Source organism: Hyaena hyaena, unplaced genomic scaffold, assembly GCF_003009895.1.
Source record: "Hyaena hyaena isolate Hyena2069 unplaced genomic scaffold, ASM300989v1 scaffold_1022, whole genome shotgun sequence".
Lineage (NCBI taxonomy): Eukaryota > Metazoa > Chordata > Mammalia > Carnivora > Hyaenidae > Hyaena > Hyaena hyaena.
This window is the reverse complement of record NW_024081656.1, coordinates 414984-428329: the sequence shown is the minus strand read 5'-3', so window position 1 is coordinate 428329 and position 13346 is coordinate 414984. Positions and strand designations below refer to the sequence as shown.

The window sequence follows — 13346 nt, the reverse complement described above, 5'->3', positions numbered from 1 at the left end:
GACACAGAAAGCCTCTCATTTCAACTTTGAACCCAGAGCTCCCTGGGTTGAGGCTGGCAGGCCAGCCACTCATTTGGGATTTCTGGCTCTGGCCAGCTGCACGAGTACCCCACCCTTGTGAAATTCCCAGCTACAGGCTAAAGAAATGCCGACCATTGGGTGGCATTCTACTATGCTATCAACTACTGGGGGACTCACTGGGGCAAGAACAGGGCTAGATCTCATCCCAAGGAGAAAGGGGCAGTGAGGCTGAAAAGGATTTGAAGCAAAAGCCCTACTTGGCTTAGCCAACTACTTTCTTATCCTTATATCCCAACTGTATTGGTGTTCCCCTTCACCCTGCAAACATCCATTGAGGATGTGGAAGTGGCACCCAGGAACAGGTTAAGAGATACAATGAAGTGCAATGGTCAGTCCAGTGGTGGTGGGCATAATTAAATTATCGTGCCCAAAAGCCCATGGTGTCAACCATTTTATTTGCATTCTTTGGGTCTTATCATTTAAGATTATGTAAAAATGACAGCTGCTTATAATTATTTGGAGGTTGGAACTGCAATAATTAAAACCATCTGCCTTTATCTTACCGCTACCAAACTTAACCCCGAGAGGTTGGGTCTACTGAACTTCAAAGAGGGAAGTAAGAAATAAAAGAAAACTCTGCACATTACTAACAAATTTCTTGTGATTCATTTAAATGTATAACCAGTTATTCCAACAGCCTTCAGACCTTTAATTATCTTTTAAATATATATAATTTGGGACTGCTAATTAGATAGCAATTTAATGCTCTCATGGGGATTCAGATGCACTGTCTTTCTAAAATGTAAACTCCGGGAGGAATAATCATTGGCATTCAAATGATTGAATTCTTCAGTTATTCAAATGAGTGTGGGTATTTTCACTGTTGGAATCATTTGAATATTCTGCTGTCGCCCCAGCTGTAGGGTTTATGGGACTCCTCAAAGAGCAAAGAGTGGGGGGGATAAGACTAAGCTTTCTCCCTGGCCAAGTGCAGCCCTCTGGAGAAAAACCTGCGGAGCATCTTGGGGAAAGCCTAACAACACTCAAGCAGCTCAGTTAAGTCTCCTCTGAGATACAGATGGTTCTGTTTTCCTATTTTAAGGAGGAGCAAACTTTCCGGGAATTTACAGTTATGAAAGCTTTAATGCTTGCTTCGCAGGCTCTCTCCATGCTGGTCTGCCTGCTATTGTCTGGGCAGTTAACATTTTAATTAATAACTCCCTCCCTGCAACAGGCTGCTGCAGATGGAGGAGGGGAGGCCTTCACTCTGCCTTGAGCTTCCACTTCCTGTGTATTCCTACCCCCGTTGAGATGGTCCTTTAAATTATATAAAGATGTGCATCACATGCAGAAAAGCAATGGATCAACTGATGACACTGGGCAATGATAGAAGCCAGCTCTCCCATCTCAGACTCACAATACGGCGAGGGTTTGCATTCCTGAGCCAGGGGCTAGTAGCTAGCAGCTGAGGCTCATTTCCCCCACGAGGGGAAGGAGGTGCAGACAAATCTATAGGAATTTTTAAGAGATCATTATTCAACACATTGCATGTAATTACATTTTGATGAGCTTTTTATTGCTAATTCATCATCCAAGATGGGGCACTCTAGATATGAAATTAATCTAGTAAAACAAAGGTCAGAGCGTGTCCAGTGTAAAGAAAGGCTTTGTCCTCATCAAATCCTTTTGCCAAACAATAAAGCAGTAGAGAATGTTATCTCTAAACCAAATTCCCTTCGCCTACCCTTGATTATTAACAGCACAAAGCCAACGCTCCCTGGTACTTCTGAGCACAAATGTGGCTTCTCTAAGTAGGCTGGTGTGATGTGAATTCATGAGCAGGGGCCTGAAATAGAATGGAAAATGTGTCTGATGGCATCATGTTAATGCACAGGACTGTGTGGGTGCACACAAAACTGCATTTGAAGCTCTAGTCTACAGCTAATCAATTTTTCCTGAGAAACAGCAGTCCGCTGGTATCCTGGCTTGAGTTCTCTCTGAAGCAGTCCCAGAACCCAGGATTCAAGGGCAAGGTTTCTACTCCGGAGGGGTTCTCAGGAAATACCTATAGGGATGCTGCAGTGATTCAGAGACAGAGATGGGCAGGTGGCCAACACAAGGACGTGAGCATCATCAAGCACGCGAGCACCATGGGCAGCCAGAGCCTAATCCCACCACGGGGCTCTGGGAGCCGCTGTTGAGGAGCCTCCTCCAGAGGAGATCCCACCTGCGAGGTGGGGGTGCTCACCAGTCTTTGGTGGAGACATGCTAACTCCCTAGCACATCTGGCTTGCTGCATGCCTCAGAGGAGTGTACCCCAGAAGCCGGAGGAAGTCTTCATCCAGGTGCTGGATGCAGGAAGCCAGGCTGGTGGGTGTGGAAATGGCAGGAACTGAGGGGACATGAGCAGAGTGTTAAGGACCAGTGCTTCGCTGAGCTTCTTCCCAAGTAGGACCTTATCACTCCCCAGTGGCCCAGTCGCTCCCCCTTGTGCTTTGGATGTCCGTCCTAAATCCACCTAAAGATCCCAGACTCCGCCATATTGAACATGCTACTCCTCAGCGTCTTCACTTATACTCTTCCCTCAGCCTGAACGAGCCTCCAGCATCTCTGCACAGCGATTCTTCTTCTTCCCTCAGGGGCTCAGTTTAACAAGCCATTCCCAGGAAGGGCTCCCCCTGACCATCCAGCCAAGGGAGGTGCCTCTCCCTAGTTTTTGTTTTCTCAGATCCTTGTTTCTTTTGGAGAGTTTATCTGAAATGTGTAGTGCTTTTTATTTATTTGTTTACTTACAAGCTTTAAGAAATCTCCATGAGATTGTAAACAGGAAAGGAAAGGGAATTACGTCTGTCTTGTTTTATCACTAGATCCTGGGAATCTAATAGAGTGCCTGGCACAGGGCAGTGTCCAGTGAATACAGGCCAGATAAGGGAACAATGGTAGGGAGGGGAGGGAGGGAAAAAGAAGGTGGGGGAAGAAGAGAGGGAAGGGAGGGAGGGAGGGAGGGAAAGAAGGTGGGGGAAGAAGAGAGGGAAGGGAGGGAGGGAGGAAGAAAGGGAAGGAGGAAAAGAAAGGAGAAAAGAAAGGAAGGAAGGGAGGGACTCAGAGGGAAGAGAGGGAGGCCCGGAGGAGGGAGGAGGGGGGTGGGAAGAGCGGGGGCGGGCGGGAGGAAAGACTCACCACCCCAGCGGTACAAGAATGAGCTAGTGATGCATCTGGTGTCTAAGGGCCCTTTGCTGCTCCCAGCTGTGCTGGACTGGATCACAGACTGTGACCTTGAGCTTCTAGGCTGCAAACCAGCTCCCCGCAGCCATCTCCAGCCACCCCTTCCACAGCTAGACACCAAGTCCTTTTATAAGTTTGATATTTTGTCAGTATTTTCACCCTGGTGCTTAATAATATAGTGAGTCATCCGTTTCCTAGATGTGAGTCTTCTCTCCCCACTTATCTACCATCTCATCTCTTGTACGAGGTATCTCAGGGGGCCACGCATATACAAGAGTGAACAAAACATAATCTGATCAGCATTTAGGTTGTTGGCCATGCAAAGTCAGCAAGGGGCAGATGTGTCCTGATATTTCTGATAATGTAGTGCCAAGCCCAAACTCAAAGGCCTATGCAAGAAGCCTGGTTGGACAGGGAGAGACCTCTTTGGGGAGGGTGATGGGGTGGAGGGTGCAGGGGTGCACACTGTGGGTTCCCTGAGAGCTGAGACCAGGGCCACACCCAGCAGAGGCTCCCAGACTTGGGGATTTCACTGCTGTTGCTGTGAGCAAGATACCAATTCTTAATCACTTGGGTAAAAGGGGAATTTACTGGAAGGTATAGGGAAGCTCTTTGCTCCCACTGCATTGAGAAATAATACATCAATGAATATGAATGAATGAATAAACAAGGAACTGATAGAGGGTCTCTTGCTCTTCCTTCTCCTTTTCCTTCTTCCTTCCTTCCCATTGCTTTCCTTCCTTATTCCTTCTTTGGCAGAGTAAGGACTTAAGAAAAACAAACCTTCAGTCTACCCTTACCTTTGTATCAGTGGGGCCCCAGCAAGAAGCACATGGCATAGTCAAGCTGGCTAATTAAGGAAGGTTTAATAAAGAGGCTATCGTAATGGTGTGGGCAGGGTGTAGGAAATTAGAAGAAATGGTGTGGAGTCCCCTGAAGCCAGCAGCAGTGGAGATCCTTCTACCACTCTTCCTGAAGGGACAGAGGAAAGGGCACTTTCCACACCCTGAGAGAGAACGCCACAGAGACAGAGAGGCTAATGTGGCTTTAGATTGGGTGCGGCCAGTCCTGGGGCACAGGGCTGAATGTGCACTCTGACCCCACCTGCCTCTACCTCTACTGGGTGCCTCCCAGGAGCCAAACCCCACCCACTGCCTGGCGCAAAGGGCAGCCACTGAGTTTCATCCAGGGCAGTGTGCATGGCCAGAGGGCAGAGGCCAAGGGGAAACTGTCTGCAGAAGCTCAGGGAGGCTTTCATTTTGTGAATGAATGTTATAACATCGCTTCACAATTAAGGTCATTTTTTCAATAGAGTGGGTTTAATTTTATGAAAAATGACCAGGCACATGTCATTGTCCATAGTCATCCTTTGGTTTGGTTTTGTTTTCCCCTAAAGACTGACCCAAATTTGCTGTCTAACCAACAGTCCTTGACCTAGGCATCAGTTATTCCCTCTGAGATGGGCACCACTGCCCTGTGGGACACTGTGAGGACTTAAGAAGTCAAAACACACAGAGATGCTCAGCCTGGAGCCTGGGTCCCCGACCCACTAAGTAACTGCTGCCTTGTTACCGCCAGCTCTCTGCTCAACCCTATCAACGACCTGAGTGTACAAGCACACACCCAGCACAGGACTTGGGGGCCCCGACAGAGGCTGTTGAGTTTTTGAGGTCTGTACAACAGAGGGTAGCTCCCAGCCCACAGAAATTCTGGCACCCATGACCTGGCAGAATCCCCAGACTCTCGAGGTATAAGCATCTCCCGTGCGCGGCTGCACTTCTTCCACTCCAGCGTCCAGACCAGAGCAGTTCAACAATTCCATCAAGAGGAAAGCCATGTAGGGGTCTGTTTTCTCTTTTGCCAAATGATGTATTTCAAAACGTACAGGATTGCTACACGGGGGTCACACAGCCTTGTTTATTTTTTCTCAAGGAACACACTCCTCTGAGCAGATACACTTACTAGGCATTCCTTAATTTTTTCTTTTAAGCTAAATGTAATGGATTCAGACCAGGACTAAGCTGGAATCGCTGGGCTGTGTTCTGAGAATGTGCCACTGTCAGGGACGCCACCACCGGGAGGGGACCTGGCACAAGGCGGTGCCTGGGCGCCACCTACTGGGTAGTCTCCTTCAGTTCATCTGCTGCCTGAACGAGGGCGATGGATGAGGCTGAGAAGGAATTCCCGCACTGGGGAGGAAGGTCTGTTCAGCTAGGTCCACACCTCAAACACCGACGATGGGGTACTGCAGGTTCTGAGACGAGAGAAGTCATGTGTCTGGCGAGGTCTGAAGACAGTGGTCCTGCGGAGAGTGTGGGGTCCTGGGCTGAGTGGGGTAAAAATGTCCCCTAGCGTGGATTGTGGATACAGTTGATGTGCATGCCGCCTCCTTTGGGAAGCCCTCCTGCATTTCAGGGCAACTTTTCTTGAGAAAAGCAGACACTCCCACTGTGAGCCCATAGCTCTTCTTGACTCTTCTCACTGTCAGGGAACTCTTGCTTTGTGCAGTGAGCTTCTGTGGGCAGAGGCACGTTTTTACCTGTTTCTACACCCCTACTAGCTAGCAGTCTAGCTAGCTGTTGACTCTAGGAACATCCGATGAAAGCTTGCAGGCAAGCAGGAGGGCAGAAGGAGGGACAGAAAGAACAGAGGGACTGACCAATCACATGCAATTCAATTTCTGTGCCTAATATAGCAAAGACTCAAGAAATGTCTGATGGGTGAGTGTGTGGTATCTGCACTTCTCATTTATCGTGGGAAACTGGTACTCAGACATGTAGTCACCAACATCAGTCAAATATCATCAAAATCACTCAACAAATATTTACTGACCATCTTTTCCGTGCAGCAGAAAAGTCCCAGGAACCCACAGGGACAGTAGGGGAAAAGCTGAACACATCAACCTTTCCCACGAGTGATTAGTGATCTAATGAAACTATAGCAGGGGCCAAGATGTGAAGGTGATGATGGAAGGGTGTGGCTCCTCTGATCCAGGAGCAGGGGTGATATCTAGATGAGGCCTGGAAGGTGAGAACAACCTGCCACCAGTGTTTGGGATGAGATTCAGGCAGAGAGAAGAGGTTCAGAGCAGGAGGGAGCTTTAGGTGTTGGTGGAATGGACACAAGGGCCAGAGTGTGGCCGGAACACAGGTGAGCATGCGGGAAGCCACACACACTCAGGCAGAATGGGGAGGTGGAGCTGGATCTGGCAGGGGGCTGGGGTCACAGCCAGGAGTCAGGCTTTTACGCTGCATGCCAATCAGAGGCGCTCCCATGACTGATGTCTTTGACAGCAGTTCCTGACCTGCACAGTGAATAATGCCACAGTGAGCAGGTGGTGGGGATGGGCAAAACCAGGTGTCCAGAGAGGACCAGAAAGGGGACAGAAGCCCTCCGGGAGAGATAGAATGAACGGTGGCCCTGACCAGGGGGCAGAGACGGAGGAAGGCTTGGGGCCCATTTTGGAGCCAGATGCCACAGCACATGAGGGGGGATGATGTGGGGAGGCCACACCCACACCTGCTGAACTAAAAAGAACCCTTAGCATTTGCACTGAGTAGGCGTGGATGGGCAGAAGAAATGAAGGAAAATGCATTGAGGTGTTTCTGGTATAAGGATTATCCACAATAAAACCAGGAGATGTGTGGGAGGAGAGTCGGCCCTTGCATAACTGAAGATCTGCATAATGATATAAAGATCACATTTGAACTCTGCATCAATATTTTTTGGAATGATACAGAATCTCTTCACATGGTCCACTGCTTGAGCTAGATCAGGTGGATCTGGACAGGGATTCTAATATCAACACCCAACTTTTAAGCTCCTATTTAAATTGGTGTTTGATATGTGCTGTCTCCTTAACATTTCACATATATTTACATGTGCCTGTATGAATGTCCACTTGATTCCTCAGGAAAGGGCTGCTGTGCAAGAATATTTCTGTTTATTAGCATGTCCGTGTGTTGATCCACATACTCAATGACCTTCTACAAGGGCCCATCCATTTGTGCAATAGCAAAAGGACAAAGAAAAACAAACTGCCCAGATGCCCACAAGATGCCCAGATGACCAAAGCAGCAGAATCAACATTGAGAGTGGGACAGTCAAGGGGTGACCCCAGGGAAAGGCTGGTGAGGTCTGACAGACCTCAGGCTGTGGTAAGCCAGTGGCGAGGACAGCAACACTGAATTCCTGAGAGCATGGAAAGGTTCTATGATCGGTTGGGACGATGATCTGCTTATCTGCACAGTTTAGGCTCCTTCAAGGTGACCGTCAGTTTGATGGAACAACAGAAATGGTCAGGGTATCTGAGTATTCTGATTTAGGAAATCTGACAGCTCAGGCTCACCAAATGTGGCTTGCGCCTCCCACCCACCGGCGTGTGCTTCACAGTTCGGTTTAGGAAGTCCGCGTGGCTTAGATGTGAACTCACACAGCTGCAACTGCCAGAAATGCATGGCCAAAGCCAGGAGCCCATCTGCCCTGGCCATCAACCTTATGTTCCTGAGTTCTGAACAACTCCCCACTTCCACTCTGCAGCTTGGGAAAGAGGGGCTGAGGCCACAGGGGAGGGGGAGAACTAGCCATCCACTGTTTGCACAGACCCCAGGATGGAAGAGCAGTAGGGGATGGTGGTGGTGAGATTATTCCAACCCACTTGAAGGAAAGGGGAGGTCCTACCATCCATTTTGTGTAGAAGCACCCAAAAGTGTCTGGTCACACTCTAGACCTGCACTGTCCCATATGACCACATGTGGCTCTGAAGCACCTAAAATGTGGCTCGTCTAAACAAGATACTCTGAGAGTGTACAATACATGTCAGATTTCAAACATTAGCATGAAAAATAATGGAAAAGAATGCCGTAATAATTTTTTATGGATTATCTATTGAAATTATAAGATTTTGGATATGTTGGGTTAACTAAAATACATTCTTAACTTAATTTCACCTGTTTCTCTTTTGTTTTTTTAGACGGAGCCACTGGAAAAATTTAAATTCCATAAGGAGTCTGTTTGTGGCTTGCGTTATATTTTTACTAGACAGTTCTAGTCTAGACAGATTCTAACTATAATCATCCAATGCTGACCCTGTTATTCATCCATGTGGCCTCTTGGTCACCGCCACCCTCCAACCACTCTGCCTCCCATTTCCTGAAGATCCAACCAATGGAGCAGAATTCAGCACATCTGACTTGATCTGGGCTAGGGTTCCTGGTTCTGGAACTTTCTAGACACCTTACCACTTTATCAATGGGGGCCTCAGCTTCCCGTATATCACATGGGGATTTCCGCCTTTCCCCGAGAAGACCAGAGCTCCTCAGCCTGGCATGTACAATTGTCTACGGTCTGACTCCAGGTACACCTTCCTAGGATCATTCCCACAGACACTCTTCCTGTGAGTCTCTGGGCCTTTCCATAGCACCTACTCCTCAGTGTCCTATCAGATTAATGATTGAAAGCTTTAACACATATAAACACTTAGAACAGTAATAGACATCAATGAATGTTAGAAAAACACACTAAAACCCAACAACAATGATAACAAACATGCAAGAACGCACTTTTCTCTAGTACTATCTATAGTTACTTACCCACCCAGCGTATAAAATCTTACCCATCCTTTTAGATTTTGAGTTCCTGGTGCCAGGACATGTCTCTGTAACCACCTCAAGCAGCTTGCTTGGGCCTAGAACTTAGTGGACGGCCGCAAACACTGAAGGAAGGGATGAGGGTTTCTCTCCACCATTCCCACCTCCTGTCCCATCCACCAAAACACCTAGTGGCTGATGCGACTGGCAAATTTTCTTCCAGAGTAGAAACCCGCCAGCATCCTTCCCCTTCTCCTGGGCTCGCAGGCCCAGAGCAAACAGCCCTTGGCAGATGTCACATGGTCTCTGTGGAAAGGAGTCCTAGATTTTGCGTGCCCGAGGCTTCTCTGTGGAATCCTGCCTGTGCTGTGGCTGCTGGAAAGGACCCTTATTTGTGTTCTTTTGGTGGTTTGACCAGGTCCACATTCCAGGCCTCCTTGGGGAAGGAAATGAACTCAGATGACCCTTTCTTCTAAAATGCAGGGGCATATGGATTGCTAAAATCTCAGCAAAAACCAGGTCATGCTAAAGGCAGCACCTTCCCAATTTTATTTCCCTCAATGCCCTATTGGGCAAAAGAAAAAGAGATACAGTCAGGGCTCCACATTAAAAAAAAATCCACGAGTATTTGGAAAATAAAGCGCAAGAAAACTAAATCTAATGTTTATTTATTTTTGAGAGAGAGACACACAGACACACAGAGTGCGAGTGGAGGAGGGGCAGAGAGAGAGGGAGACACAGAATCTGGAGCCAGCTATGAGCTGTCTGCACACAGCCCGAGTTCATGACCTGTGCCAAACTGAGATGCTCAACCAACTGAGCCACCCAGGCACCCCAAGAAAACTAAATCTAGCAGCAACTCTGCTTTGAAAATATTTTTAACCTGAATGTTAAAGAGTGGTAAAGCTCCATAAAAACCTTCCAGATGTCTAAGAACTACTCAAACAGCATTCCCCAAGGTCTAACTTGAGTCCCCTTGCTGTGATGTTGGGCCACTCCCCCCCCCCCCCCGAGGGACCCGAAGACAGCCACAGCAGCCCCTGTGCTCACAAGGGACCCAGAACACCTGGCAGCAGGTAACGTCTGTTGCGTGGACACCAGTCTATCAAGTCACAAGGTGGTAGCAAGAATAGAGTGGCTAAGAAACACCTGGAGAGAGACCAAGGAGAGCCCAGTTATCAACAGAAAAGTATTATTTTAGCAGTTTTGCCAATTAAACCAAAGCAGGCCTGCTGAGTGAGGGCTCCTATATCTGAGCTGTTTTTGGAGACGCTTCATGATTCACACCCAACTCACACAAGATTAAAGAAAATACTGGATAAAATCAAGCCAAGCATTAAGTTCAAGGGAAAGATTTTATTGGACAAATTAGAAAAATATTGGTATTGTGCTTCAGAGAAACCCACTTCTTTCCTCTGGCTACAGGGGCAGAAACAGCCCCTGTGGCAGATGGAGAGGGAATCGGAGTTATTTTAAGTGAGCGTGCGCCATCCTCCTGTGCTGGCCACAACCCCGTGCTCACACCCGCCGTGCTAATCTGGCAGCCTTGGCCAGAATCAAGGAAAATGAATAAGGATTCGATTATGCGGCTGGGCTGGGGAGAGACAAGTCTGCTCCCTGCCCCAGTTAGCCAGGGAGGCTGCTGGCAGCTGGCCATCCTTGGCCATGTGGGCTAAGTCTGACCAGGGCAGAGGAATGGCGGGTGCAGATACCAGGTTTCCAGGGCAAGCTCACAAGTTACGTTTCTCAGAGGGACCCAAAATAAGTGGAAACGAACAGTGGCTCTGGAGGGGCCCTTCTCTCTCCGGAGTCCCTATTATATGCTGAGTGGGCTGGTTCTTAGGGAGAAGGGGGGGGGGGAGCCTTCTGCGTCCTTTGTTGGGGCAAACAGAACCGAGATGGACAGATCACTTGTTCATGCCAAAGCCAGCAGCGTCCCATTCATGCACATGGACACCCAGCTAGCCTAGCTCTCATTCTGCACTTACCACAGCTCCTGGTATTATGTTTATTGCTACTTTACAAACAAACAACAATGAACTTTAGCTTCCTCACCTGGTAGGGCTCACAGAGAAGCTCAGAGAATGGTTGCTATCTGCCTTCCAGAGCTGGCCTTGAAAACAGTCTGTGTGTGTATGTGTGTGTGTACACGATCACTTGCCAATCCCTTCATGACAGTCTGAAGCACTGAATAATCAGAAGGGATCCTCAAGATCCTCCTAAGTCTCCAGCACCACTATATACTCCCAACCTTTATAGTAGCTGAGCAGAGATTGACAGGACCCATATAACATAAAGAAGATGAGGGTATAACCACCGTTGTCGGCGCCATGTCCCAGGGCCAGCTCTGTCACCCAAGGCTTTTGCATGCATTATCCCATTTACTGACAGCAAAGCTATGATATATACATTATGGTTATGGCAGGATCACAAGAGAAAATGAAGCTCAGAGAGGCTGTGTGACTTACCCCAAACCACACAGCTAGGATGTAGCAGGACAAGAGTCAAGGGCAACATATGTGTTGCTAAATTTGAGTTCCTCCCACTTCACTGCTATCTTTTGCCCAGGAGGAAAATGCAAAACTCAAGGCAGAGTCAACATCCACTTATTGATCACATTCAGAGGGATTAGTTCATGTAATCCGCAATGGCTGGCATTGCTCCAAACCTCTTCTAAGTATCCCATGGCCTCAGGGTCAGAGATAGATAAATGACTTGGCCATTCCTTATGTTCTCATCACGGATCAGCTGCAAAATGATTCATCTGGTTTGGATTTTCACAAGTGAGATGCTAGGGCATTTGCTTGGGCCATCCTGCTTATGGGAACTTGACCTTGGCTATCACTCCTGGTGAAACCGTTCAATGCAGTGTTTCAGCAGTGACAAGAACAGAAATGATTTGTATCTGGGAGCATTTGCAGTGTCATGGGATGAGCAGTGCTGACTGGTTGCCCTGTATTTCTAAAAGCATTTTGACTGCCGTCTCAGTGGCCACAGCTCTGAAAAGTGCATCATATGGGCTGTTTGCAGGCAAACTGCTTGCTGCATGACCAGGAGATATACAAGACCAAGAAGGCATTAAGTCAACTGTGCAGATGGGTGCTGCACTGCCATTGCTGCAAGGAGAGAGCAGTTACCTTGGTGACTTCGGACGTCTGGTTCCATTTCATTCCTTTTTAAAAAGCTGATAAATAGGCAGCTAATTCATTCACTGGCAGAGGATCCAGGTTTGGTTGTTTTATTGACTCTGCTCCACTCCAATTTGGAATAAATAAGCACTAGGAGCCCATACTCAACCCCAGACACGTAACTCCTACCACCCCTAACGGACAGCCCTAACTGAGTGGCTTGGAACTGGGTAACATGTAAAGCATTTTAGACTTCACTATTATTTTCAGACTTAAATAACCTTAAGAAATTAGTAAATTTTTCAATCTGACTTTTCAGTAATTCTGAGTTCCATTTGGAATTAGCTGACCAGTTAATACTTTTCTGATAAAGTAGACTGTTCAAATCAAATTTAATTACCAAACTTATTACTGTAAGTCCCATTTTAAAGCATGCATATGGGATCCACATGATATGGCCAGAACTCCATTAATACCAGGATGATTAGAGCAAAGTTGGATGATGATGCCGTACAAATATGAGCTCTTTTCAAACAACGATTCACGCGAGAAACAACCTGACCCCCGCAATGCTGCACTGACAAACATTTGCAGGGCAGGCGCTGCTGCTATTTGCTAAGCGTGATGAAAGAAAAAAGGACAGGTGCGGTGGCTGGGCGCGAGCAAATGCGTGTGTATGTTGCTAGAGAAAACCACCTACACCTTCTTATCTTTCAAAAGCAGAGTTTACAATATAGTTTTTTATGATTTTACATCTTTTGTAAAATTAGCTAAACACACTCAAACCCAAAGGATTGCCCTTTCAATACATTGCAACTGGTCCAGGGACAGCAAACACACGAGCGCTGCCCCTCCACAGTCCACAGGGGGCAGTGTCAATGGGCTGGGGCCACCCCCACCCCAAGCGAGCCTGGCTGTCCTTAGGACTCCTCCGCAACACAATGCTCCAGGCAGCCTTTCCCCAGGGATTAGGGTGGACCATGACACCATGGGCTGTCCTGGACATGGTTGGACCCCACTCACTTCACACATCAGTCATTAGACAATGCTACTGGATATGGCTTAGGCAGAGGATGGAGAAAATCTCAACTGTTCCAATTAAACAAAAAAGGTATTGTTGAATACCTTCAACACAGGAGGCACTGAGCTTAGGCCACATTATTTGGAAGCAAATCCCACCATAATGAATTTCTAGGGATCCTGGGTCTAATTGGTTGTGTCCAATGTAACCTGCAATAAGTATGTCTCATTGGAGTGAGAAGAACATTTGTTATATGAAGGAATCCATTATGATGGGCTTTGGGCTGTCCAGAGTTAATTTTTTTTCCGTGTGTTGGCAGATGTGAAATCAATCAATCAATCAATAAACAAATAAATAAATGCA

The 13346-nt window shown here is 47.5% G+C and overlaps 1 protein-coding gene across 1 annotated transcript in view; it reads right to left on the bottom strand.

Moving 5' to 3' along the window:
* CACNA2D3 (calcium voltage-gated channel auxiliary subunit alpha2delta 3) overlaps nt 1–13346 on the bottom strand; it is a gene marked incomplete at its 5' end in the record, with an annotated part of 605771 nt that overhangs the window by 194362 nt on the left and 398063 nt on the right. The window lies entirely within an intron of this gene.